Source organism: Talpa europaea (genome assembly GCF_964194135.1).
Source record: "Talpa europaea genome assembly, chromosome: 9".
NCBI classification, from domain to species: domain Eukaryota; kingdom Metazoa; phylum Chordata; class Mammalia; order Eulipotyphla; family Talpidae; genus Talpa; species Talpa europaea.
Window position 1 is genome coordinate 12,274,035 of NC_140076.1, and position 23,320 is coordinate 12,297,354.

Here is a 23,320-nt window from a genome sequence, read left to right on the forward strand (position 1 = left end):
TCTTCATGAACTCTAAGGCAAGTCAGCCCATAGGAATTTATAAGAATGCAAAACCTCAAGCAATTATGAGGAAACTAGCCACTGACCCACTGATTCTGTGAGTGTGTGGGGATATATTGGGGCATGACATTCTTTGTTACTCCAAAACAATCCTTCAGAAGGAAAGAATCCATCCTATAGTTTTATTTTTAATTTTTTTGGGGGGTTAAGACAATTCATCAGAGACAGATTGGGGAGCAGAACAGGTGGATCTACTGAAATAAACTGCTAAAGGGAGCAGCAGGCAAGACTGGAGAGATCTGCTGTCCCCCCTGACCAGGGATTGAACTCATGCAAACCACCCTATTCTTTATAACCATGGTCCCAGGAATTCAATCTACATGATAGCCACATTTCCGGTGTCTATAGGATGCAGAGTCTTCTTAAGTGGAACAGGACAGACTGAACCTATAAATTTATTCCTGTTGTTTGAGACTGATAAACCTCCAGTTATCCACATTCACCTACAGCATTTTAGCAATAATGCTTTAAAAAATTAATTCAATATTTACTGAGCACCAACTATATACCAAGCATCATTCTAGATATTTGATTGTTTGCCAAGTTTAGTTACCCTGTTTGGGGTCTGTCAGTAAATGGGAATTCGGAGATGGTGGAAATGAGTGACTATGGGACATAATAGTGTAGATGTGGCTCTAGTGACTAGAAAAATGTCTATCAGTTATAGTAAATCTGACCCTGAATGTGACCGTGACATGTGTGTATAATAACTACAATGACTAATTGGGCAGTAACAAAGACAGCCGTGTACGCTGCGGTGGTCTGCTAAAATACTGACAATGACAGCGAAAACAACTAAAAGGGTGACAGATACACAGCGCAAGCACCGTAATGTACAGAATTGTCTGGTGATTGTGGTCACTGACAGCGGTCACGCACCGGACTGACAGTAAATAAATGACAGACGGATGATAGATAGCAACAATGCGAGTGCCCATGGAATGAATTTGTGATTATAAACGGCGACGGAGTACAGTCGGTCTGACAATGACAGTGCCCAGAACGACTGAATATTGACACCTGGACGTAGCAGCCGTAACCACAGAGCGATCTAGGCTCTGCGCTGAGGCAACCGGCAGTGACAGCAAAATTGGCTGCACGTCAGTGACACAGAGTGCGAGGCTCAGGGACCCCGCGCCCCTGTGACTTAATTTGTCTGATACTGTCTGGATCGGGCTTGATGTGTTTGGCTGTGTGGGGGCGGCCCGAGCCCCAACGCGGCGCAGAGCCTGACCCTGCGCGTGCGAGGGAAACTAAGCAGAAGGGGAGCTACACGGTTCCCTGCGCATCCCTAATTCCTAAAATTGGGAGGGGAGGCGGGACCAAAATGCCCTCAGAGCGCAATGATTGGTCGGCCCGGGTCGGCCGGCCTGTCACGTCCGAGCGGCGCGTCGCCTCTCCACCAATGAGGCTGCGGACGCGGCTCGGGTCACGTCTCCGCCTCGCACCAGAACGCGTCGTTTCGGGAAAATGGAGAGAAACCTCTTGTCGGCTTCCCTGCCATTCCTTGACAGAAAGCCCTAATCGAGGTCGGCCCCAGCGAGGGGCGGTGCCACTTTACTAGACTTTCCCGCAGGCGCGTGGGGAGGGGAGGCGCTGTCGGAGGGTCAGAGGTCAGACAAGACGGACGCCACCGGCGAGCCCCGACAGGCCCGCATTGGTGGGCGCGCGCGTGACGCAGGCCCCGCCCCTCACGTGACCGTGGCGCGCAGGGAGGTCGCGCCGCCCCTTCCCCTTGGACCCCTTCCGCGCCGGCCTCAAAATGGCCGACTCCTGGCGTCTCTGGCGCTGTTGAATGGAGAAAGCTTTATTGTTCCCTTCGGGCAGGAGTGTTCGTGTCCTCTATGGCGCTGTCAATAAAGAACGGCAGTTTGAATCGGTGCTGAACAGGTAACCATAGAAACGGGGCTGGGACTCAGCGTGAAGACCCCTTTTGCAGCTGAGCCCCGAGAGGCTCCCAAACGAGGGGCGCGCAGAGACCCTTCGCGTGGTCAGCGCCGCGGGGCTCTAGCAGATCTAGCCGTCTCCCCCGCTCCGGGACGTGGACCCCAGGGTAGGCCCGCACCTCGAGCGCAGGCTTCCCGGTAATCGGCGGGCAGAGGCTGCGGGTCCCGCTGGGGCACTCGCCGGCCCGCGCCCCACCACCCCCGGGGCCCGCTGCTTGCTCGGGGCCTGCTGCTCGGCGCGATCGGAGGCCTCTCCCGGAGGCCGCTTCTGGCCCTCGCACCCCCTCTCTCCCCAAATCCCTACATCCGGCGTTGGCTACAGCTGGCCGTGGGCCAAATAGTGCCTCCCACCCTCTCGATTTTGTCTGCACGGAGCTAAAACAGTGGTTTTTACATTTTTTTAGTGGTAGGGGGAGGGGAATATTTCTTGTCACTTGTGAAAGTTATCAAAAATCAAATTTCTGTGTCCACGATTGAAGTTTTATTGCAACACAGCCATGTTCATTGTTTACGTGTGGGCTATGACTACTCTCTGCTGCAGGCCAGAGTTGAAATAGTTGCGACGGATGCCGCAACTTTGCTTGCTTGACCCACAAAGCTGAAACATTTTGTCTGGCCCTTCACAGAAAAAATGCAGGTCCCTGCTCTAGATCCAAATAGACTGATCACTGTCTTCCTTCAAAGATTCCTTCCTTCTCAAAGTGGGACACTCAAGTTAAAATTGCCCCGAGCCCCTCGAGTTCTTTCAGTTGTCAAAACATTCTGGCTTTCATTACCTCTTCTGGTCTTACGGACTTATTATTCATAGTGGGAATTAGTTCTCCTCCTTTGAAAAGCTGTATCATTCACCCAGCCCCTATAAAAAGCTAGGCGCCTTATTCATGTTCATGTACACTTTGTGCCAATGATGCTTTATAAGTTGGCCATATATTTATTCCCTTTTTTGTAAGCGAAGGAAGCCCTGATTCTAAAAGGTTGAACTATTGCAGGGTGTAGTAGATAACAGGCCTGGCAAATGGAGCTCATCCTGCATCCTGCTTGGGGACCTATGTCATTCTGCTCTGAATTTTTTCTTTCAAATCTCTCAATCTGGGACTATGGGTTCTTCATTGGAACAGTATCCAAACCTTTGTGTGGTTTATGGAGATTTTATTACAACCTCAAAGCAAAGTTTTTCTCCACTTGGCTAACTTAGTAAACTTCTGCCACTTACTAATAAGATGTCTTTTCTTCTGTGGCAGTAGATCCTAAACTTGGCCTTTCATCACTAGTTTAACAGATGATTTCAGAGCATCTGCTAAGTGCTTGCTTGCAAGAGTGCATTAATTAATTGTTAAGTATTTGTTGAGCATCTGCACGGTGTTAGGGATGATTTGAATCCCTGAGACTATCACGGTGAACAAGATAACCATGATCTTCCACACATTTTAATTCTCTAGGGCTTCAGCAGATGATATGGTAAACAAAGGTAATTTCAGCTGTCCGAGCATTGTCATAATAAAATTACTAGTCATTAGTGAGTGATTTCCTTTGTGCCCAGACTGCACTATGTGCTTACATGGATTATCACACCAACCATATGACATAGGTAGTATTAATATTCATGTTTTTAAAGTTGAGGAACTGACACTCAGAGAGGAGAGATGTCTAAGGTTACATAGCTAATGCCAAAGGGAGCTGGGATCTGAACCTAAACTGCTCACTACCCTGTAATAATCCATCTGTTTCTTTTTTTTACCTACTTGGGAGGCCCTCAAGGGCAGGGACCACACCTTACCTGTTTTTGTATCAGCTGCTAGCCAGGGCCCACAACTCGGTGTTTGGTAAATATTAAACAAGTCCAAGCTGTTCATCAAGCAAATATTTGAATGTCTGTTGTGTACTAGGCACCGCTGTACTAGGCCCTATGATTACCCAGGCTAGCACAATGGATGTAAAACCGCGTGTCTGAGCAAAAAAATAAGTCATTCCAGATTATGGTAATTGCTCTAAAGGAAACGAGTGCTGAGTGGGGAACCCACCTTTCACCAGGATGACTGGGGAGAGGCCTCTGGAGAGTGAGGCTGCTGAAGCTGAAACTTGTTGAGTGATGGGGGATCTGGCCAGCAAGGGAAAAAGGTGAGAGTGTAGAGGAAGAATCTTTCAGCAGGTTGAGACTGTGAGGTGACAGGAACTAGGGGTGTTGCAAGTCTGAACTGAGAGAATGGACCGTGGTTCACGGTCCTGTATGCTGAGTCCCTGGCCATGAACCCAGTTTTGCTGCTGACAGAACTGCAGTCTCTGGCAGCTTACAGAAGAGTGATCTAAAGTGTCCCATGTAATTAATGGTATGTCCTCAATGGTTGCTGTGTGGATTAAATAAAAGAAAATGGAACAGTAGCTTCAGTGTTTTCATCTTGTTATATATACTGTTAAATTCCAGTTAGAAAGAAAATAACCAAATGTGGCCCCAGATGGAAACTTCAAGTGCTAAATAATGACAAAAATTCAGAAGTTACAGGCAAAATTGAGTGTGGGGGTTTCTTCTTTTTTCTTAATGTTTCTCTTAAGGGAGGAACTTTTCTAAATGGGATTTAGTTTTTTGACCAAATTACATACTGTCTATGCAGAGCATTTAAAAAATCATTTTAGTGTTTCAAGCTTGAAACCATTTGTGTTCCTTCTTTGCAGCCATATGCATTTTCTCCAGACAGTGTAAGAAAATGATAGGCTTCTCGGTGGTGGTGATTAAAAAATTTGCTTGCAAATGATTTTGGGGTTCCTCTAAAAGTTTTCAAAATAATGTTGCATACTTTCAGAAGAGTATGGAATGCTTTAAAGCAAGTTGCAGACTTTCTGAATAGGTAAAAATAAGAGGATGTTTGGGCTCATGAACAAGAAAAATTACAGAGGCAGTAATCAACCAAGCGAACTGTATAAGAAGATAAGAAGATCAGCATGTCAGGCTTTAAACTGTACCCAGTAACCATATTGCACATGTCATCAAAGATGTAATGCAGCCCAGCAAATGGAGCAAAGAACCGGACAGAGAGTGGCACGTTAATGCAATGTTAAACAACAAGCCCTGAATTAAACTGCTATTTTAGGTTTGGGTGGGACCTTCACATTTAAAGTATTGCAGTTTACTCTGTGATTTGGGTCTGTTGGGTTCCAGTAAAGAGTAGGTGTAGCACTGGCTTTGAAGGATAATACAAAACTGCAGGAAGAGCCAGGGCATACCAATTTGTTTTTCAATCTATTTTATTTCAGTTCAAAGCATCATTGCAGACAAGCAGCACAGGAAAACGAGCCGCACTTTGGCAATACTCAGCTGCGTTTGGAGATTGAGAAAGACTGAGTATAACCAAAGTGTGGCTTGTTTTCTTGGACTATCTGTCTGCAAAGATGCTTTGAACTGAAATAAAATAGATTGAAAAACAAATTGGTATGCCCTGTTGCCTCATACTGAGTATTTACATTACCCTTCTGGAGTACTGCCTGCACCAGCACCCTGTGGGGGAGGCAGTGACCCCTCAGCCTTTTTCCACTCTTCAAGAGAGGGAGCTCTTTGATTTCCACAAGGAAATTGAATTGGGATGTATGGTTTTCTGGCTCTCCAATAGCCTGCCTTCTAAAGCCATCATCTTGATAATGTGAAGAAGGCAAGCTGTAACCACATAGAGAAAAGAATTAAATATTAAGGGCATTTAAATTCGGAGATGGGATTGTCACTTTAAGTCACGCAGAGGGTGTGGTATTTCATTTTCAGAGAGCATGCAGTTTTGAGACTCCTGCAATCCTTAGGGAGAGAAAGGTTTGGAAAGAAAGCTGGCATTCCTTACATTTCCCTGATGTTATACTACCTTATATCCTCAAAATCATGACACTGAATATTTCATTTCTTTAAATGAAGTAAAAACAGTATAGCTGATCTGCATAACACGAGGATTGTTAATTTGGGAGTAAATGCTTCAGTTGTGAAATCCACAAATCCTTTGAATTTGCCTGCACATTTGCATGAAAGTCATTTTTCATGGAAGAAAGCCCATTGCTTTAATCAGATCTCAGAGGGATCGTTGACCCCTCAGAAGGTGCAGTGCCAACAGTGAAACATCACATATAATACCACCAAACCAAAGTAGTGATGAAAATCCCCTTGAGCCAGTACTTTCTAGCGCTCATGACCTTGACCTCAAAGATTTTTTTTTTATGTTCTCACATTATTTTATTTTTAAATGATTTTATCCCATATGACTTTTTTCAAAACTTTCCTATATTAACAAAGATCTAGGAAATATTTACATTTGAGCTTTACTCTTTAGCCATGACAGATATTTAATTGGGTCGTAAGGACATGCTCTGAGATTTTCAGTTCTTTTTCTTGTATATACCCCCAGGTTAATTGTACAAACAAACCATGATGATTCTTACTTTCATTTTGTAAGTAGTAATGAACATTGATAAATGGATTTATTGTATAGTAATAGAGTGCAGGTAGATCTACACTCTGCATCTTTGGAGAGAGATATCTACTGGTGGCTTTTGTTTCAAAGTAGCTCTGTGTATCATTATCATCTTAGTCTATAATACCTTGCTTATTTCTGTTACCAACATTTGCAACCAGTACACAAAATCTTACTCTCTTATCCTTTTGTCCCCATGGTGCTAATTATTCTCAGAACGGGGAAAAAACTCCATCTTTTCACTGTTCCATTGACTAGAAAGTGAATTTACAATTACTTGATTTTTATATCATATGAACTTCATAGAATAGGTTATGAGGGGAATAATAAATATATTATTCTGGGATAAATAGACAATATTTTTAATGAGTTGTATTTTTTTTATAATAAATTTTTTTTTTATATTCCCCATACAATTTCAACCCCCCCATTTTGACCCCAATCCCTCCCCTCCCTCCACCCACCCCCCCAAAAGTGTCTCTGGTTCATAGATTTTTGTTGATTTTGATGTTCACTTTCTTATAGTTATTCATTTTCCTGGTCCCTTATTTAAGTATTTTAGATTCCTGCTATGAGTGAGACCATCCGGTATTTTTCTTTTTCTTTCTGGCTTATTTCGCTGAGCATGATCCCTTCCAGCGCCATCCATGTTGCTGCAAATTGCATGTGTTTATCTTTTTTGAATGCTGAGTAATATTCCATGGTATATATGTACCACATCTTCTTGATCCAGTCATCTATTTTTGGGCATTTGGGCTGTTTCCAAAGCTTAGCTATTGTAAATAGTGCTGCTATAAACATAGGGGTGAAGGTGCTCTTTGGAATTGATGTTTCTGTGTCCTTTGGGTAAATACCTAGGAGTAGAATTGCTGGATCATACGGAAGCTCTATGTTTAGTAGGTCCAGAAATCTCCACACAGCTCTCCATAGACCTCAAAGATTTTAAAGTATCTTTTCTGGCGTTCTTTACGCTGTAAAGTGGTCAAGCATAGCCGAATGTTTGTGTGTAACGTAGCCATCTACCCACAGGGGTGCTTCAGAAATGCCTTGGAGGTCATTGTCATTTTCCATGAGACTGATAAAATGGGGATTTAGTGTCGCAGCAACCTTGTTGGCAGATACCATATTTGTTGTTTTCTGACAGGGGAAAGGCATAACAGTAGCCTAATATTTTAGCTCTAGGAATCAACTTCTTGCAGATGGAGTCAGCCCCTCAGATCTAGGAAAGCTGGGAGAGAGGGAAGTGGAAGAGGGGAGAGAGTCTAGGAGGTGGAGTGAGGCGGCACCCCTGCATTGGTCCTTGAGCCCCTCTGTATCTGTGACGGCGAAGAGTTGCTGTTTTGAAACCAAATTTATCCTATTGCAACAGAACTTTTTTTTTTTTAACATTTTTTTTTTTTTTTAAATAGAGGCATGTTTTATTTATTTATTTATTTATTCATCTGTTTGTTTTGTTTATACATGCACTGGGTACAGTCAGAAGCGCGGGAGGGTGAGAGGATTCACGAGAGCCAGAGCGGGGAGCAGAGCAGGCAGAAGGACCGAAGCACACCGCTGAGGGGAGCAGCGGGTGGCAGGAGAGGTCTGCGCGCCACGTGGGACCCTCCTCCGGTGGCTGGGGAGCAGCCGGGGATGGAACCGGCGCTGCAGAGGCTGCTGGCAGCTTCGCAACCCAGCGCTCAACCGCTGCGCCACCGGGGAGGCCCAACAGAACTTATCTAATATTAGGACGTCTGGACTCATAGAGGTCCAACTGATAGATGTGGTTCTGGCTTTATTAATAGCTGAAGGGAAATAAAAAAAGCTTAGCTCTTAAACCTTGGGATAATAAATATCTTAGGAATATTTTGTAAAAATAGGACCTCAATAAAAAAAAAACACTGCTAGAGGCCAGAGTTTGTTAAGCCCACAGAGTGTTTAACAATTACTTATATTTAAACATCAGAGATTTTACCCCCATCTGACTCCTGGAGATTTCTATAGGAGTGGCCTGCTCTGTGACCAGGCCCTGTTATCAATTCTGGGACAAAGAATGGAGAGTGTTTTATGAAGGAGAGGGCCCAAGTAGGTTGAGATTAGAAACAAAGACAAGTATAAATAATAGCTTTTGAATTTCCAAGTATTGAATACTGCAATGATTTTTTTTAATACAAAAATTAAAATGAACAGTATGTGATTTTGCGTCTGTGAGTTACTCCAAGAGGCAATCTGCCCCACTGGCTTGGTCTGTTTCTCAGCTTTCTGTGGATCTTCCTTCTTGACTCAACCCCACTAGCTCTGAAAGACAGTGTGGGGGGCCTCTGGCAGCAGTGGAGTGTGAAGACCAGTGAACCCTGGCCTCAGCGGATGGCACCACCAAGTTGTCAAGGGTAGAAACTTTGGAGTCCTCTGTTCTCTTCTCTCAACCTGACACCCCCTTCCACAAATGGCGTTTATTTGGGCCACAGGCCTACTTCTCTTGATAACCGCTGCTGGAATCCCTTGTCCTGGACTGCTGCAACAGCCTTCTAGCTGGTCAGCCAGCTTCCAGCTTTGGTCATCTCCAAGCTGTTTTGTCAGTGATCTTCGTAAAATACAGACCTGAACTTGGCACTCCCATGCTTAAAACTCCTGGCTGGATTGCCCGCCGTCAGCATGGTGAGGTTCCTTGGTTTGGGATGTGCTGTCCTGGAACCCTGGCAGTGCTTAGTCAGGCCTGATGTCTTAGTGCACGCTCCACTCCCCTCTCACCCCCCTGGCACGAGTGGACCACACTCAGGGGCTTTCAGGCTCCTCCCTCTCCCTCCATTTCTCTGGCCATTTTACTAAGTAGGCCAGTTGCAATGCAATTATCTGCACCGAAGAGTGTTCTGTGTCATTTCTCTTGTCCTTAGAATATACGCTATTTGTGATGTGCGGTCTGTCTCGGACGGGCTTGAAGTCGCTTGAGGTAATTATTTTCTCTGTGTGGTTATGCCACCGACTTAAATAGTTGAGCTCATTTTATTTAAATTTCAAGAATTGCTTTTTAAAATCCAATTTTGTTCTTTAACTATGTCAGTCATTTACCTGGTCCCAAAATCAAAACTATGTAACAAGGTACATTCAACGAAGTTTTTAATTCATGCCTGGCCCCTCTTTTCTGTTTCTCTTGAGTCTGGCTAACAAAATGTCCTGTCAGAGTTTTGGGGGATTGCCAGTCTATTGGGTAAGAAATAATATTTCAGTGTGTTTTAAATTTGTTTTCTCCTCTTAGGAGATAAAGGCTATCTGCACAGCAAATGTGGTACATTTACGCAAATATTTTTTCTAGTTTGTCACATGCCTGATGTTGTATATACTGTTTTATTGCTGTACAAAAAGTTTACATCTCTGTCTAGTCATATTTATCAGTCGTACAGTGCACTGCTTTAAATTTTGTGTCACAGTGAGGCAGTTTGCCCCACTCTCGATTTATGAGGAATTCATGTTTTCTTCTAATACACATATGGTTTCACTTTTTTTTTTTTAACTTTTTTTATAAAGACTGATCCATTTGGAATTTATCTTGGCCTTTGGTTTTGAGAAAGGATCTTATGTCTCTTTTCCATTGGGCCGGCTCTTCACAGTACTTATTAAAAGCGCTTATCTTTTCTCCGCTGATTTGAGATGTTATCTTTATCTGATACTAAACTCTTATGTGCATTGAGTTTCTTACTGGGTTTTCTATTTTGTTCCATTGACTTGATTGTCAATTTATATGCCATTGCAAAACCACCTAAATTTAGAGGCTTTACAATTTGTTTTATTATCTGGAAAGCTATTTTGTCTAATTTCGGGAGGAAACAACTTGATGGCGTTTTTTTGAGATTGTGTTAAATTTATTAATAAGCTCAGGGAGAACTGGCATCCTGATGATATTGAGTTTTCCTATCCAAGGTCACGGTCTGGCTTTTCAGTAGTGCAAGGCTACCTTTCGTAATTATTCAGGAGTGTTTTTGCTTTTCCTTATATAAATGTTACATGCTTCTCGTTCAATTTATTAGACTTTCATAACTTTGCAAAAAAACAAAATCCTTTTAGAATACTTCCAGAACTTCTCACACACTTTATACACACCCATATACTCAGAACTTTCTGCATAAAAGTTTTGCAGATGGTTCACTATCCCCCCCGAAAGCCCCTTCTGTTGTCTGTGTGCCTCCCTTCCCAGTCTCAGGACCTAGCTCCCTGTTCTGCATGCAGTAGTCAGTCATTATGTATTTGTTGAACAGATGAATACACTAGAAGGGGAAAATGAAAGTAGATGAAAGAATGAGAAGCTTAGAAGATCTAGATTTCAAGCAGTGGACCCCATAGGGTGCCCAGATATGCTTCAGTCTGCCTTCTGAGCCATTTATTTACCAGGTCATAGTATTTTATCCTCTGTATCTCCATCCCAGAACTTTAAAAAATACAAGTTGATAGTAAATAGTTACCACTTATTGAACACCTGTAAATACCATGTACCATACCGGGTATTTTATATAATTATTTCTTATAGTCCTCATAGTGACTAAGCAGTAGATGTTGCTCTCCATTTAAAAGTATTTTTGGAGGGCCTCCCCTGGTGGCACATGGTTGAGCACTGGGCTGCGAAGCTGCCCACAGCCTCTGCAGCGCTGGTTTGATCCCCTGCCACTGGCGAGGGTCCCACATGGTACAACAGACCTCTCCTGCCGTGACCGCTGCTCCCCTCAGCAGTGTATTTCGTCAGTCTGCCTGTTCTGTTCCCCGCTCTGGCTCTGGTGAATTCTCTCACCCTCCCGCACTTCTGACTGTACCCAGTGCTTGTATAAATAAATAAATAAATCTTAAAAAAATAAATAATTTTTTTTTTTTTTAAATTTCAAACATGAAAGTGAGAATAGCATTAAGAACCCCCTATATGTGTGAACTCCATTTTAAACTTGAGAAATCAGGTTGGGAAAGGTTAAGTAATTCAAGGTTACAAAGCTAGTCGGGTTTAGAACCCAACTTTTCGTTTTTTGTTAAGGCTGTTTTTCATATTTTAAAATCCACTTGGCCAGGGAAAAGCAGAAGCAACTGGCATATCAGTCTTCCCTTCCAGTTCCCATCACAGAGATTTCCTTCCCCCATCTCCCTCCTCCTTCGCTATTTCTCTTTTGTGCTCTGCTCATGCTTTGCCATCTCTGTCTCCTTTTTTTAGTGCACTCTGATATTAGTTGTCTTTCAAAGGCCTGCCGCTGTTTTGAATACCCAGCTCTTAGCAGGATGTTAGGAACATAGTAGGAACTTGGAAATTTAAATAGCAGTGAAACCTAAGTGCTCTTACTCCTTTCGCCCGTAGGTTTGGCTTGGTGCTCTGACTTTAATGTTGCTCTGAAGCCCTGGCAGTCATTAAGTTTGACCACCCCTAGACACCAGCTGCTCGCATAACTGGTACTCTGCTGTCAGCTGCCCTCAGTTCCAGTCAGTTTCAAACCAGAGGGAGATTTTCTAAGGTCAAAGTCCAAGACAGCAGCATAATTGGCCCCTAGAGTTCTGGACTTTTTTCCCCGGCCAGCGAAATGATGAGGATGAAATTTTCCATGTCTTCCTTTGAACATTTTTGAGCAAATACTGTGGAATCCCATAGGCTCTTTCCCAAAGTTAAAGGCAATAAGAAGTTAGCCTCTTTTGCATTTTTTTATTAGCTCCTTAAGTTAACCCTCTTGTCATACTCCCTAGTGATGACAAGAGAGAGATCGAGATGAAAATAATTCCCACTGCTTCAAAGACAAAAGAAAAAGCTTACAGCACTAGGAGGAGAGGAAAGTGGAGTCCATCTGTGAAAAGTACACAGAGGTGTTTTGAAGGTTGGGTGATCTGAGTAGTGTAATAGGACAGCATTACAGGAAGTTGGGGGGCTGTAGTCTCTTTAGTGCATCTGCTACTTAACTACAAAGGCATAAGAAGGATTTTAAGCAGAAAGTGGTCTCTTTCTCCCAGTTGTGTCACAAGCTCCTTGAGAGCAGGGATTATACTGAATTTCTTCTCCGGGTTGAGCCACGCTTTTAGCTAAGGGCATTCGGCTGAGCTCAGGAAAGATGTGCTGGACAGACAGGCACGCAGTCACCACTGCTAGACTGGGAACGGGGCCATGGGGCCATGCGGGGCTGTGTAGGCGCCTCATTCCCCAACTGCATGACCTTGGAGAGGGAGAGGACAAGGAGAGGACAAGGAGAGGGAGGCTTGGCAGTGTGCGTGCGGTGCCTCCCAGAGCATGGAACAAGGAGGCGCTAACTGAATGTCATCAGCCCTTAGAAACCACTTTATCTTTGCACTGCCTCTGAACAGAGAGGTTGTCAGAAAAGTAGGAGAAAGACGAGGATCAAGAGTTTCGCTGCTTTTTAAATCCTCAAGCTTGGGCAGTATCCCATGGTAAAGGTTCCAGCTCTGGAGTCAGACAGCGTGGGTTCACTTACAGCCTGTATCACTCACTGGCTCTGTGACTTGGGGCAAAGTATTTAATCTCTCTAGGCCTCCACTTTCTCTGTTGAAAGTGGAGTTTAATAATAGTAACCACCTCACAGGTTTTGCAAAAATTATATAAGACCACCCATGCAAAGTGCCTGGGATGTGGTAAATCTTCATAAATGTCAGCTCCTGTAGTGAGGTGGCTACCTTAACCCTTCCAAACTGTTTCTTTTTTCCCTTTCCAAAATGTGTTCCTCGTTGCTTTCCACGTAGAATATATTTACTTTTTGACATAGATTTGAAGAAGTACATCTCTGAACTGACTGCCCAACCTAAGAACTGTAAAAACAAATATTTTGGCCAGTGTATTTTATGCTTCCTTTTAACATTAATGAGTGCGTCCACTGTTGTAGGTAATGTCCTTTATGTGTGTTGACTCATGTACATGTAGTGCTTTATTAATTGCTAGCAACTATGATAATCACTATATCAGCTCCATCTTACTGATAAGGAAACTGAGGCCCAGAGATTTAAGCAACTTGTTTAAAGTCACGCAGTCAGCAGAGGGGCAGAATTGCAGTTCACTCCCTGGCTGGCTTTCTGGAACCAGTGCCTCCAACTTTAACTCTTGAGCCTGCAGCCCCTGGAATCACAGGGCCTTCGCTTAGTATCCCTTAGTCCCCTGAAACCTTTAATTTTCACCTTCAACTGGTATCTTTGGACTTGGAATTTGGTACTGTGTTACCAAATTGGTGAAAACACGGAATTCATCCATACTTTCAGGTCAGCGCAAAATGCCTATCAGTACCAGTGACAAAGCCAAGGGTCTTTCTTAACACCTACGACGTTGGATGTGGAAGGGCTGAAGTGCTGATTGCTTGTTGAGACTCTTGACTGCAGGATGGAGGGGCGGCATTAGGTGTACTGCTGCCATGATCCCCAGTCGTTCATTAGATGAATATGTTGCTCAGGAGATTTTGCAGCTTGATGTGTGAAGGGTCATCTTGGATGAACAACTGGATCAGAGCAGCACGTTCTGGAAAAGCAGGGGAAAGGCAGGTTAAGTCTCTCAAAGCCCCTTCCCTTATAAGCACCTTAGAAATGGCTTGTTTCTATGAATTAGTCAGGAGGTAAGAGGATCTAAGCAGTTGTTATGCCAAACATTTTGTTGTTTTGTATAGAACACCTCAAAAGAAAAGTGTCAATTGAAATTGAGAGAATCTAGAAAGGAAATTAGTTGAATGCAGTGGTTATTCAAGAATAGAATGGAATCAGTTTTGAGATGTGGGAAAGACCCTTTCCTAGAGTTCCTTAATCTGCTATGTCTCTGCCTCCTTGAGAATCTGGGGTGGTTGTCAGTGGTAATGATGATGATGATGATGATGATGATAGATGCAGTGGCTAGCAACTGATTAATTTATGACACTTGCTATGTCCAGTGCTTAGGGTGTGTTAACTCATTTAATTTCTCTAATTTAAGTTTCTAACAACCTAATAGAGTGCTGTTGTTATTATTATTACCCCTATTTTGCAAATGAGGAAACTATTCCTGTATTAATAGGTTAGGTCATTGGGCCTCCCTGGTGGTGCAGGGGTTAAGACACAACCTATGACGCTATCTGCAGCCACTGCAGCATGAGTTTGCTCTCCGGCCAAGGAGCTACCCACATGGTGCAGCAGGAAAGCCGGAGCTGCTCCTGACTTGCCCGCTGCTCCCCTCAGCAGTGTATTTCAGTCAGTCTGCCTGTTCTGCTCCCCACTCTGTCTCTGGTGAATTCACTCACCGCCCCCCCCCCCCGCACAACTCTGGCCTGTACCCCAGTTCTTGTATGTATAAATAAAAACAAATCTTTAAAAAAAAAATAGCTTAGGTCATTTACCCAAGACCACCATTTGTAATTGGACATTGAGGTGTCATACCCTGGTAGTCTGGCCCCACCTCCAGCCTTTAAGACTGAGCTGCAGTGCTCCCAGCTGTGAGCCCTCTCCCCTAGGACATCTGCAGGTGGACAACGTTGCAGGTATTTTTACTGAGCTGTGGACCACTCCTCGCCTTCCCAATCCATGAACTTGTGTTCAAACCTCACCTTCAACTTCAATAAATTCCTTTTGGGCAAAAATTATGTCTAATTTCACTGAGCTGGTACTTATAGGAGCTAAATAAATATTTAATCAGTGAGTAAGTAGTATACTGGAAATGACACTAGCTTTGAACTTGACAGACCTACCAAGGTTTCTGTTTTTAAATATCCCTGGTTATAAAAATAATGGCTGTTTACTATAGAAAAATGTGAAATGTATGAATAAGTCCCCCATAATTATACTACATAGGGATAACCACTTTTAGCATTTGGTATATTTCTGTCTATTTATAAATGCAAATGTGTCTATGTATGCACATATATTTTGAAATCAAATTGGAATTAGTATATACAGTTGCATGCTGGGTTTTTTTTTTCCCTTTTAGTATTTTGAGAGCATTTTTCCATGTTATTCAGTATCTTCAGGAGCCTAAATTAAAAATTTACTTAGATATAATTCACATACCTTAGTACTTGCTCTTTTAAGGTGTACAATTTAAAAGTCTGTGTAACCAGCCCTACTTTCTAATTCTAGAACATTACCATCACTCCAGAAGAACCTTGTACCGTTAGCAGTCACTCCCCAGTCTCTTGTCCTCTGGCAACCATTAATCTACTTTCTGTCTCTATGGATTTGCGTGTTCTGGTCATTTCATGTAACTGGAGGCATATATGATGTGGCCTCTTGTGTCTGGCTTCTCTCATTTAGCATGTTTTCAAGATTCACCCATACTAGAGGACGTATCTATATTTCATTCCTTTTTATGACTGAGTAACAGCCTCTCGTAGGGGAAATACAGCATTTTGTCCATCAAATGGTGGACATTTGGATTGTTCAGTTTTTTGGCTGTTATGCCTGCATGATGTTCCAGTGAACATCAGTGTTCCAGTTTTCATGTGGGCATGTTTTCATTTCTCTTGGGTATATAGCTAGCTAGGAGTGGAATTGCTCAATCAAATGGCATCTGTGTTAACTTTCTGAGGAACTGCCAAACTGCTTTCCACAGTGGCTGCACCATTTTATAATTTGTCAGCAGTGTGTGAGGGTTCCAATTTCTCCACACCCACAGTAATACTTGTCTTTTCTGTTTTTTTTGTTTGATTAATGATGGTATCCTAGTGAGTGTGGATGGCATCTCACTGAGGTTTTGATAGGCATCTTCCCAATGCCTACTGATGATGAACATCTTTCCATGTGCTTCTTGGCCATTTTGTATATCTTCTTTGGAGAGCTGTACATTCAACTCCTTGTCCATTTTAAAAATTGACTGATTTGTCCCATTATTGTTGAGTTGTAAGAGTTTTGGGTACTGTATTCTGGTGTACCCTATTTATGGATACTAGCCCTTATCAGATAGATGATTTGAAAATACTCGTGCCCGTTCTGTGAGTTGACCTTTTTACTTGCATAATAGTGTCCTTTGATACACAAAAGTTTTAAACTTAATGAAACCCGACTTACTTTTCTGTTGTTGACTGATGTTTTAGGTATCTCATAGAGGGCATAGTTTTTAATGGCTCTGTAATTTCCATGAAATGACTGGATACCATATTTTCTTAAAAACCTCATAATACATACCAGAGTTCCATTTCTTTTACCTTTAACACCATGTGTGCAATACATATAAATATTTTATTACATCTCTGTTTCTGTATAAATTCCTTGAAGTGGGTCTCAAGGCATAAACATTAACAATTTTTCCCCCTTTACCATCATGGGCTTCTCATTCTTTTATTTATCTGTAATGATACAACTGACGCGTAAACATATTCTGATAAAGCAGTGCCTATGAAGTATCATCTCCTCAACCCCCCAGCCTCCTCATGTTTCTGTCCAAGGTCATTTTTATATTTCTAGAATAGCAGATTACTTCCAGATTGCTTTTCTGAAAGATTTTACCAATTTACACTTCATCAGCACTTGTGGGTACCTGTCTCATTGCCCCTTTCCTCTTGTATTAACGCCAGTAATTTTTTTATAACAGCTAACGTTTATTGAGCATTTACTGTTGACAGGCACTTTGCTAAAACAATTCATTTGCATTATCTCATTTCATCTTCACACTCAAACTGTGAAGACAGCAAGGCTCCCAGTGATTGATGCGACCTGCGCAAGTCTCCTTGGGCTTCAGACTTGAGTCGGCCTGAGCAGAGACATGGTCTAGCCCACTGCTTTCCACTGATAAGTTGCCATTGTGGAACTTTCCCACTTTGACCTGGCACAGCATTAATGTTCTCATTTGTATCTCTAATTATTTGAGTGTTCTGAGAGAGACTGGAAAATAGATACCTGTTCAAGGTAACTTCACAGACAAAGCCATGTCCAGCAGTGCATCCACAGTTCTTCCTCACCTTGCATCCCTTACCTCCTGATAAGCCCATTGTAAAGTTGAAAGATACCCTAAATTGAAGCAACAGCAAATGTTGGCGAGGATGTGGAGAAAAAGGAACTCTCTTGCATTGCTGGTGGGAGTGCAAACTGGTCCAGCCACTATGGAAAGCTGTGTGGAGATTCCTCAACCTATTAAAGATAGAGCTTCCATATGATCCAGCAATTCCACTCCTAGGTATTTACCCAAAGGACACAGAAACATTAATTCCAAAGAGCACCTGCACCCCTATGTTTATAGCAGCACTAGTTACAATAGCTAAGCTTTGGAAACAACCCAAATGCCCAAAAATAGATGACTGGATCAAGAAGATGTGGTGCGTATACACAATGGAATATTACTCAGCAATCAAAAAAGATAAACTCATGCAGTTTGCAGCAACATGGATGGAGCTGGAAGGGATCATGCTCAATGAAATAAGCCAGAAAGAAAAAGAAAAATAGCAGATGGTCTTGCTCATAGCAGGAATCTAGAAAACCTAAATAAGGGACCAGGAAAAAGAATAACTACAAGAAAGAAAAAATCAAAATCAACAAACAACTATGAACCTGAAACACACTATGTGGGGGGCAGGGAAAGGGATTGGGGTCAAAATAAGGGGGTTGCAATTGTATGGGGAATATAAAAATAAAATTTAAAGAAACTATATATATTAAAAAAATAAAATAAAATAAAAATTAAATGCAAAAAAAAAAAGGGAAAATATTCTAAATTGAAAATGCAGTTAATACACCTACCTACTAAACATCATAGCTTAGCCTTGCCCACCTTTTTTTTGTTTTTTAAAGATTTATTTATTTATTTATACAAGAACTCTGGGGTACAGGCCAGATGCATGGGAGGGTGAGAGGATTCAGCAGAGACAGAGCGGGGAACAGAACAGGCAGACTGACTGAAATACACTGCTGAGGGGAGCAGCGGGCGAGACAGGAGAGGTCTGCTGTGCCATATGGGACCCTCACTGGCTGGCCGGGATCGAACCGGCACTGCAGAGGCTGTGGATAGCTTCACAGCGCTGTGCTCAACCTCCTGCACCACCAGGGGAGGCCCAGCCTTGCCTACCTTAACTGTGCTCAGAATACTAACATTAACTTACAGCTGGGCAAGATCATCTACCATAAAACCTATTTCATAATGATAAAACCTTATGAAATTTATTGAGTACTGTATTAGAAGTGGAGAGCAAAATGGCCATTAAGTTCAAGTTATGGGCAGAAGTGTCTTGGCCTCCTCCAACTACATTCTTTCCCACACACACACATCTTCATCCATCTTTCAGCAAACACCAGTAGAAGAAACGTTAAGCCTCAAATGCAGGTGCCCCTTTCAGGACGTCAGCAACACCTCTCTGAGAAAAGGTGAGGAAAGATAGCTCTAAGCCCAGGAATCCTGTCAGGACTAAGTCTCGATTAAAAACAGCAAGCCGGGTAGATCTGTGTGTGATCTCTGCTCAAACTTATTGGCCATGTGTGCTGGGCAATTTGCATAACTTTGTAGGATATTAGTTTCCTCATCTGTAAATTAGGGGTAATGACATTTACCAAGTAGGGATGTTAAAGAAATTGGAAAGTATATGGATATCATTACCATTATAGCAGTTGATGACCTTGCCAAGGCATTCAAGAGACTGAAGGATATGAAGAACCAGTGAATTGGGCATAAAAAGATGTTTTAGTCACCCCCTTCTTCACCCTGTTGATAAGGGAGGGATTCATACCCCAGGGCATAGGGATGGAGGAACACACAGCACAGGACACTGGACAGAAAAGACCGAAGGCAGTGTATTAGTCACATATACTGTCAGCTGCAGAGGACGCTGCCTGCCTTGCAGGACACAGGGTTGCCCTCAGGGTCAGAATGAACAACCAGGGGCTGTGAGAGGTATACTTTGTAGTATCAAGAGGGTGGGATGCCTCTGGCTTTCTGCCAGAGGACATGATGGACTTCTCTGGATAATTTTAGGAGCTGGCAGGAACTGAAACTGTCTAAGGGACAAGCAAGAACTGTACTTGGTCCTTTCGATAAGAAGAATTATTTTGATTAAGGGTCTTGCTTGGGAGCAGGGTGGGTGGTAGAATTGGTGGCTAGGCCATTTGGGGCCCTCCTGATTTCACCAAATGTCAAGGCTGCCCATGATATGGAGCCTTAATTTTATTTATCATTGACCTTGTTGGTCATTTACATGTGTATATAACTTTGGGGTCACATTTTCATTCCTCCACATGTGCATGTGCTTCCCTCACTCTCCGCCAGGCCTCCCATGCTAGTACCCTACCCCCTTCCTTCTTCTGCTCCCTCCTCCTTCCCATCTCCCTGTTCTTATAACCAGTAAATTTTTCACTAAGTCAAAGATTTTGCTCTATTTTTCCGATACATGTTTTTTCATGATTTATATTCCACTCTCTGACTTACTTCACTTAGCATAGTCACCTCAAGGTCCATCCATTTTGTCCAAAAGGCACCATTTCATCTTTTTTTAATCGCTGGGTAGTATTCCATTTCTTTATCTAGTCTTCTATCCACGGACACTTTTGTTAGTTCCACGGCTTGGCAAACGTGGGCAGTGCCACTGTGATCATTCAGTCTTTTCATTTTAGTGTTTTCATATTCTTTGGATCATTACCTAGCAGAAGGATTGCTGGATCATATGGGAATTCCATTTTTATTTTCTTCAGAACTATCCATGCCATTTTCCATAGAGACTGCTGCAACTTGCATTCCCACCAACAGTGGATGAGAGTTCCTTTTCCTCCATCCTCACCGACATTTGTTGTTTCCATTCTTTTTGAGCCTTAATTTTAGACTTTAGAGCACAAAAGAGGATACAGACCTCGAAATGCTGTTCAGGTACCGCTTTCAGGAGATCTGGGTAGGAGGCTGTGGAAGAGAAGTAGAGCTGTCTGATGGGTGGGGAAGGCAGATGGCATAGTGGCCAGAAAGGAAATGCCACAGTAGGTCACATAGTGTCATGAGCCAAGTTCTCTCCACTGTGTTCAGCTGGGCATGTGTTTATTGACTGGCTGCATCGTCCTTGGCCCCTCCCAAGCTTGCCCAGGTCAGGCGACCACATCACCCTAGATCTGGACCGACTGATCTCCAGTTCCTTTGGCAGAAGCCGGGGAAGCTGGACTAGCTCTGGAAGGCCCGGCTGCTGGGGTGTGTTCTGAAGGAGTTTGGGTTGGTGAGCCATAGAGCTGCTCACCTAAGGCATGGTTATTGGGATCTTCCAAATTTTGTAGGTTTTATTCCCAGAGTATTCCAGAGTTTATTTTTCTGACTGGGGACAAAGGCAGGTGCAAAAGAGAAGGATTTGAGGGTGACTTGTGACTTTCTAAGGGTGAAGGGTTGCGTAAAACGTTAATTAGGTGTGAAAAAGTATGATTTGAGAATAGGCAAAGTCATGTGGTGCTTTGCTTCTCCGAGAGGCTTCCTGGAACCAACAGCATTCATATCACCTGGAGCTTATTAGAAATGCAGGATTCAGAGCACACCCCAGCTCTTCTGGATGGGAATCTTTTCTTTGACCAATCACCCCAGGTGATTCTCAGCCATGTTAAAATTTGAAAAAGTGTTCTAGTGAGTAGAAGGGCGTGAGCTTTAGGATCAGGCGAACTCCTGATTTTCTATGTGATCCTGGGCCTGTTCCTTAGCCTCTCCACTATTGGTACTTATTTGTAAATTGGGTTTAACTTTCTTAGAGGGTTGTTAATATGAGAAGAGATAACATAAGAAAGTGAGTAGAAACATGCTAAAGAACTTAACTGTTAGTAGCCCTTCTTAGTAGTTATTTGATAAGTGGCATCCTAGTATAATTTTGTAGAATATAAAAAGAGAGAGCAGGAAATCATTAGGACAGACTTCATGAGACAAGAATTGGTAACTGAGAAAAATATGGTCTCCTGAGCAACGGGGCAGTGGATGTGGTCGACTCACTAACCAGTTCCCTCAGGGTGAGACTGTAAGTTACCAGGGGCTGACAGCTGTACTTAATGGCTGCTGAACCCTTGGAATGGAGAACTAACTGCAGAAGTGGTAGGCAGGTCTTGGCATTCACTTGAGGTTTTCCTTAAAGAGGAAAGAACCATCTTGGGAATTGAGACCTGCCCTCATTCTGCCCCTTTTTAGCTCTGTGGCCCTTAAGGCATTAATGTCTCTGGGATGATGATGTGTAAATTCCAGTACATCAGCAAGGATTTATTATCTCTTGGTGTCTACCACAGAGGTCAGTAGACACCCAAATCCCCAAAGGTGAATTTTATATGTGGTTGGGCCCCTTTAGAACCTCCAAGACTGGCGTCTTCCTAGCTGTTCTGGCTGCCTGGATTTCCCAATGACCAGAATGTGCCTCTGGAGAGCACACAGGCCTTTCAGGTATTGCTGCAAATCTCAGGGATTGGAACAGGACTAAATAAGCATTTGGGATGAAGTGATGATTTATGGTGATAATAACACCATTAGAAACAACACTGACGGCACATACGCAACATACTGCTGTGACCCAGTATTGTCAAATACAAAAATCCCCATCCCTTACACTATACATTGCTGCTTTTCAGGCTCTCAGTGTAAGAGAAGAGACCAAATGACAGCTGCTTTTGAACTTGAGAAATCTGGGCCTGCTAAAAGCTATAGTCACCCTTTTTTAACCTTAGCAATCCTCCTTGCATTCTCAGAAATAATTGCTGGTGCTTCTCTTTTAACTTAGCTGATTCCTTAGATACCTTACATTTTAAATCATCTTTTTGTGTGTAGCAAGTGCCCCATTTCTTGTCTCTGAATGTGTGATCTTTGCTCTAATTATGTTGAAAGTGCCTGTTATTTCACCTGACTCTGGTTGTTTGTGAGATTCTAAATAGCCATGGGGTTAAAGCTGACTCAGATCAAAGAGCAGCTCAGCCTCTCAGGACCTCAGTTTCCTCCCTTAAAAAGGGAAAAGATTGGACTAAGGTCATTTGGTCATGCGACAAGAGTATGTGATAGATAAAGTAATGAACTTCTGTCTGCTGAAAGCAATGAACGGGGCTCTTCAAGGTCCCTTCCAACTCTGGTTCAGCAGAGCCCAGGCATCGAGACAGAAGTGAAGAATTTATTCAGGGTATGGGGATTATCAATAGCAACAGTAAGATAAAACTTTAAGCAGGCATTAAATATTCTACATCTGAGCCATAAGGGAGATGTCTCAAACCATGAGGTAAATGTGCCCAAAGGTGCAGAATTGTTAGGGAGCCAGAGCAGAAGACCATGGAATAAATGCTAGAATGGCTTTTTTCTCTTGGCTCTTAGAATACAGAAATTCAGGCAGAGATAGGTGCGGTCCTGCTCTTTGCTCCACAGTTCGGCAGTTGTTTATTAGTAGACAACATACATATTGTAGGATCCCTGTTCTTGCTTCCCACCCCACCTGTCTCTGGTAAAGCTCTCCTTAACTGCGCTGTTCCCGTGGCAGAAGCTTCTCTCTCATAGCAGGTATAAGTTCCTCTGCTTATTTTCTGGCCTCCCTAACGAAGGTAGCCTTGTGTACCACATTTCTCTTAGGTGGCCAACCTCAGGTCCTTACCACCTCACTGTCCACAACAAAGATGGCAGCCACTCACTGACTGCCCTCCCAGTGCCAGGTGCAGCGCCACTCGTCAGCACATAATTCCTCCAGCTTTGTGTCCTCGTGTCTCCTCGAGCTGGCTAATGGGCCTCCCTCTGTGTGTAGTTCGCCCTTTCACCCTTGCCTGTGGACTTGTACCTGCCTTGCATTTACCAGCTCCAGTCCTTTCCCTTACCTTGGCACTCACTGGGGTCAGTCTGCTTTTTTCCCTTCTCGTCTTCCCTTTTCTTTTGTTGTCTCTTATAGATTGTCCTTTTAAGAGCTCTGTTTCGGTCATTCCAGTGTTGGGTCAACTTTGTTACAAACACCCTGAGGAGAAGGATCTTGTTTTATATTTTGTTCGACTCCCACACAGCACCTAGCAGTATAATGAGTAAATCGTTGG

The 23,320-nt window shown here is 43.1% G+C and overlaps 1 protein-coding gene across 1 annotated transcript in view; it reads left to right on the forward strand.

Moving 5' to 3' along the window:
* Positions 1–1,855: 1,855 nt before the first annotated feature.
* The window catches only part of ZBTB40 (zinc finger and BTB domain containing 40), a gene marked incomplete at its 3' end in the record, with an annotated part of 62,572 nt that continues 41,107 nt past the window's right edge, over positions 1,856–23,320 (forward strand). The window contains exon 1 of the mRNA XM_084243715.1: positions 1,856–1,980. The remainder of the gene's footprint in view (positions 1,981–23,320) is intronic.